The sequence below is a fragment of the Sycon ciliatum genome, chromosome 4, assembly GCF_964019385.1.
Source record: "Sycon ciliatum chromosome 4, ocSycCili1.1, whole genome shotgun sequence".
NCBI lineage: Eukaryota > Metazoa > Porifera > Calcarea > Leucosolenida > Sycettidae > Sycon > Sycon ciliatum.
In genome coordinates, this window is record NC_088646.1 from 29,024,564 (window position 1) to 29,030,753 (window position 6,190).

General features: G+C 45.8%; 1 long non-coding RNA gene across 1 annotated transcript; it reads left to right on the top strand.

Annotated features, from left to right (window-relative positions):
* The first annotated feature begins 1,659 nt into the window (after window positions 1-1,659).
* On the top strand, window positions 1,660-5,823 carry LOC135813684 (uncharacterized). Its single transcript, XR_010553083.1, has 2 exons — window positions 1,660-2,535; window positions 4,369-5,823. It is a non-coding gene; the product is annotated as an uncharacterized LOC135813684 (long non-coding RNA).
* The last annotated feature ends 367 nt before the right edge of the window (window positions 5,824-6,190 follow it).

A 6,190-nucleotide genomic window follows, 5' to 3' on the forward strand; every position in this document is an offset into this window, starting at 1 on the left:
AGAGCAGCATCAGGCACATGTGCATGTATGGTTATGGTCCTACAGTGCTGGCAACTGAAATCCGACCCCCTAGCGGTGCGCTAGCCGCGTTAGCGATTCGTACGAGACGGCAGGGGGTCGGATTTCAGTTGCCAGCACTGTAGTATACCATGGTATACCTAGCTCATCTACTGAAGTGTATTACAGCTACATGTACAGTACATCTATAGTATACACCCATGTACTTCACAACATGTACCAGCTGCTGCATAGATTAACATGTCAGAGGCTCAATACTGACAATAGCAATTTATCAATGCCAATGTCCTACGCTGCCAGTACTCCTACTCTCCTACATAGGTATGCTTCAATCCTGCTGCGATTCTCTCCTTGCTGCATGGTTTTTGTGTCAGCTGATGTACTACCAATGCAACGTCGTCTAATACAGTAATACGACCATGGGTTTATTTTCAGTTACATACACAGTCATGTACCAAGAGTTCTTAGGAAACGTACATGTACCGAGGGTATCAGTCAGGGCGAAGTTGTCTGGGTCTATTTTACACCAGGGAGTACAGCAGTCTGCTTTGCACGACGTCATGATTTTACAATATGCTCGATATGCTGACACACACACACATACATACACGTACAACCACGGACACTGGTCCATGGGATATCCACCCAAGTCAAAACAAAGGTCGGAGTAATGGAATATTGTGCGGCAGTTGCAATGCGAGTGTTGCCCATCACTGCGCAAGCAATGCTGTCCTTACATCGACAATACAATACAATCATGTACATGTATGCAGGATTTCGCGGTGTCCAATTTCTCATCAAGCCCATCATTATGGTCTACGAGTATTACACTAAAGTGCGACAAAAAAAACCCAGGTTCAGCCGCCTCCAGGGCGTGGTGGATGTGGAATGGTACAGCAGGACAAAATCAAAAGACAAAAGCACAACAGAAAACTATGACAGGTTCAACAGTGCATCCATTGATGGCGGACGAAAAAAGCTGCGACAGTTGGACACTGGCAAGAGGAAACACTCCGCACAGAAATGTTAAAGACGTCATATGTGGACTGTGCTTTCCAACCCCACCTACATGTACATGTATGTAGTATTCTCAATCAGTGTGAAGTCCTCTATTGGAAATGTTGTGTGGGCCACTGGTTCCTGAAATTCGACACCTTTACTTCACTGATCTGTATCAACCTGCGAGAGGTGGGTAAGATATGGAGGAAATATGAACACAGGATATCGGAGGAGCGAATAATATGAGCAATGTTTAACCACGAGTCTTGATCTTGAAAAGGAACCTACCATGTTTGAAATTCGAGCAAGTTCTACGTAGGCGTTGCCTGTCTGTGTTTGGCATTGAGACTAACACGAACAGAAGTCGGCGGCTTCCGAATTACTTGAAAGTTGAAAGTGTAAGGAAGGTCCTGTGCATATTAACACGTGTTTGTCCCACACAACACACAGGTCTTCCATTTCTCGATATTCTGTAATTGAAATTGTACCTCTCGATTGAGCATGTATCCCCATGGAGACCAACAGCAGTTTTACAATAACTGTTGATATGTACAAAATGTAGTGATTTAGCGCGAAGCATTGGCGCCAAGTCAGCAGTTAAGATGTCAGCTGCTTGTGAGTATTCTTCCGCTGCGTGGCCCGGCAGAACAGCAACATGACATCGATATCGCATTGTGCTCCTTGGGTGGTGTGATTGCTGACCACAGGTCTTTAGTACTAGTCAACTTCTAAGTTCTAACAGAGGATTGAGTAGGGTTAAAGTCGTATTTGTATCTTGTTGTACGTCTGGATTCTGTACAGGCCTTAGCCGTGATCAAGGCAGTCTCCATCAACAGCTTCAGAAGATACACGTAAAGATACGGAGTAATTTGACCATGAGGACAATAGCTGTTTCAAGCCAATACTTCCACATGTCCTTCAAAGTTCATGTGACTCGATTTGAGCACGACGATATGGAGTGAAGGGAAGGTGAGTGAGGAGAGTGGACGTGGAAGGAATTCGCCAAACACAAGCTACCCGCAACTAGAATGTGCTATCGCCACGCAGAATCAGGCAGCAAGGTCCATGCACAGCTCTTCCTTCTTGTCTTGTCTAAGGCATGAGGTGAACATTGACGTGGTGTACTGTCTCTCTGAAGTACCACATCCCGTGGTTGTAAAATCATATCCATCTCCAAGAATTTTCCTTATACAGTACCATTACGGTACGAAGATGTAGTCGTCAAGACCAACACTCCGATCCGGTCCTGATAACCAGTTCAAGAGCATCATCACCCGGTACCGGTGCGAGGACCTCATCGTGGCCCACATGCAATATGCGCCGCCTACATTCGCCAGATCATAAAGCCCAAGGAGGGTCTGGCGCCGTGCAGAATCAGTCGCCCACTCGTAAGGATGGACACTAAACAAATCAGTGACGTGCAGTTCGTCTCTGCTCACTCGTTCTCTTGTTTGCATTTGTTCAGCAAGTTATTCCTCTTCATCACCTCAAAAACACTGGTATTCCGACCACTAAATTGTAAGTAACCAAGTTTGTTTGTCGAAAGACTTCATTCACCACTTTTTACCTCTAAGTCTCCCATAACCTCGCATAACCTATCACAGAATAGCAAGTCGTATTACGAAACTGGAGAAGCCGTTGCGCAGTTTTAGTTCCTTCATTTTTCTCATTCAGTTTTGCTTAGTTGATGCAACAAACCGTCTAAGCGCAGTTTCGTAACCCTCTCGTACATTTTTTACCGTGAGAGAATAGTCCTTGGGCCAATCAACTGCGTGAGGTAACTTTAGTTACCTGGATCTGCTCCATGAGTCATGACTGAGCACTGTCTCGAACAGACACTCGCAATCTGCCAAAGGAAATGACACTTGCAGGTCAGTTGTGAAGTGATGTGTCGTAAGTTCTCGTAACCGAAAGAACTATTCTGAAAAATGCCGCAGCCAGTTGCAGACTCTTGTCAAGATGGACGGTTGTGATAAGTAACTGGTGGATCGCGAATTCACCAGCACCACAGACCGATGAAGATACTAGCAGATTACACAATCCTTACGATTACGATGGTGTGAAGATAGTCTAGACTTCAGAAATGTTCACAGATTACTGTGGTACTGAATCGACCATTGACTACCACCATGTAAGCACTTTGAGGGGAGCATTCAGCCTTCAGGCTCACAGTTAGCACCTATTAAGTTGTGGCTCGAACAACCCAGTGCTTGCTACTTTGCTGCATTGTTGGACGAAGGTACCGGAAGAAATACTGATGAATGCATGCATTGAGTATTCTATGGAAGATAGAATTGACCTGGTCTGGTTAAATTGCACACTGTACTGTGGTGTTTGCATGTGAGCTCTTTCCGCACTTCCCCACCAGAGCCCTGCCACCAGCTATACGTACATGTATGTGACCATTACGTCTGACTCTAATAATTATTACTTCTGTTACCATGTAGCATAAGGTCTCTGATAACCAGATAACGGTATGATGTCATTCGCCAGTTTCATCGCTACCAGACAGCGATAATGGGGTAAATCCCACCACAGACAGCGCGTGACTAATTCACAGTCCAACCCTACTTGTAATAACGTTACTGTTAACAAAAGTACATTCTGGCGCTGGTAGGTATTACTACACATCAGCCATACTACTATTGACCGAGACCTTGTTCTAGCAGCACCAGTGTTTGACGTCCTCACAATGGCTACAACAAACAATTCCCGGGTTGCATGCAGAACAACATTGGTTCTCAGTGTTGCTGTTGCTGTATATTAATATAGTTCAAGTGGGAATCAAAACAGGCATACGTCTAATAATAGTGGACCCACTGGTGTTGGAAGAAACCAGTGGCGGGAGCACCTACGTTATCTGGGACTTCTGATTGTCGCTCACCGTTGCCAGCTACTGTCAGTGCACTGCTATTCTGAATCGCTCCGTGGCGTACTGTGATGAACGTGTGCAGCACGAATACCGCTATTGACGCACCGTGATGCTGCAATATGTTTGTCTGGGATTGAACACCAAACCCCAGGTTAACCCATAGACTGGGGGCAGCGGTGAGTCTGAACGCAGGCAGGCGACGGAAGAGCGCAGGTGTTCGAATTCTCTCAAAGTTTGCAATGTCCTTTCAGCGGATGTGTATTTTACGGGAAATCAACAGCCGGGTTATCCTGGATCACGCAAGTTTGGTGTTAGCTGTTAGCACTAACACATTGCAGGTGTTATGCCTGCAAAAACGTATCACAGACGCTATTTTAATAATAGTAAGTAAGTGAGGTCAGCAGAGTTGATCTCGACGTAAAGGTCTCTTGTCCCCGTAAAGAATGACGGACAGTACCTTGTTTATGACCTCTGTGCAGTGGTGTGGACCAGTCACCCGTTGCTGTTCCCGGAGCTGCAGCTGTGCCGGATAGTGTTCCCTGTGGATGTGAATGCATCAGCTCTGGCGACACTGTGCAATGACTCACTGAGTCGCTGAGTTTGTCATGCCTTGCTTGTACCTGTCTTCCCCCTCCTCTCCCCCTCCTCATTAGTATGGTTTCTGGTCCCAGCTGTTTAACCACTGTTCAGGCGTCGTGCATGTAACGCGAATGTGTGCCTGTACAGTCATGTATTGCCATCATTGCAAGAATTAGAAGCAATATGCCGTATCACGTGGTATACCCATCTCCGGACATGGACAACTAAGTATACTAGTAGCTGTTTCGACCTTCTCAACATGCCTCGTTAGCGTTGTGCATGTACATGCAGACTTATGACATTGTACTGATACAGGTGTCCTCTGCATGTGCTGACGCCTTTCTTTAGAATCCTCCTAGATCCTGGCAGTGCTGCTTGCAGTGTTGTTATGTTTGCGCTGGACAATCCGACCTCTGGAGCTTTTCACCGTCTGCTCCCAGAATAGAACAGGGACTCTCAAGAGTAAGAAGTCAGTGGAAGTTCATCGCTGCAGACGTGACCTTGTGGTCCTGTGGGGCAGCAGGGTGTGATGTCCGGTAGCTACCAGGTGATGGGTATGGAGCAAAACAAACTTGTCTGAGTGGATAGCCCTGCGGATTGGGCTATGGTAACACGAAAAGTCACGAAGACCTCTAATGACCTTTTCTGGAATCAGTGTGCTGTGAACTGCCTGCAGGGAAGCAGTCATTGGTGTACTCTATTGCTCACGTGATAACGCCTTCCGTGTGCTACACGTCACCTTGCTCTGGTACGCTGATAGTGTCGCCAACATGAGTTCCTATCCAAACAAGGTAATGCAATATCTATTTCTGGATGAACCGCCAATGCTGTTCGCCGTATACCCACCATAGATTATAGGACATGATTTGCAGCATAGGCGGGGCAGATCTTCGCGTGTGGGAATTCTTGCTGACAGCATAGGAAACACCATCGCTCAAATCCTCCTGACAATATACCTGATTGACTGCAAAGTGGGAAGTGTGATTGCATGTACATCGAAGTACGTTGAGAGAGTTTTCTGAGTTTTTGTTGTGCCTGGTTTCCCAATGCTCTATATCCAATTCCTACTTGTTTGATGGAAGGCAATTACTTTGGCTTGGAGTGCTGTCTGAAAAACACGAGTTTTCCTATTCAAGAGGCTCCAGAGACAGAAAATAGAACCGGAGTGTAAATAGTACACTCGACCAGCGTCTCGGATTTTGTGTGACCAGCTGGGCATTGTATCACAAGACTATGTGCAGATATACGATAGCATCATGTTGAAATCAGTTGTTCGCCCTTCGATCTCCAGGGTTTACTCATCAGTACAATCACATGTTTATGTAGTGAGGCACGAATTAATCAAACATCTGAAATCAATTCACGTCGCCCAAATTGCTTTGCAGCACAAGCACATTAGCTGACTTTGCTCTCTGGATGTTGGAAATCAACCTGCACTACGAGTTTTATTCTAGATTCTGATGGTATCAAAATGTATCACACTTGAACTGAGGAGCTTCTTGGGCCGAATCAGGCGCCTGTAGTCTGTACAAATGTAGCTATCAGAGAGATGCGTGTTTGCACAATGATACTTCTTTGAAGTACAAGTAATAGAATAGTTCCGAAATCCGAAATCGCTCTACCCCTCAGTACAGTGCCAATACTCGCAGATCAGCCATGATCTATCTTCAGGGCCAAGAATACATCACATGTGCGCATACATGTACGTGTACTTGTACATAA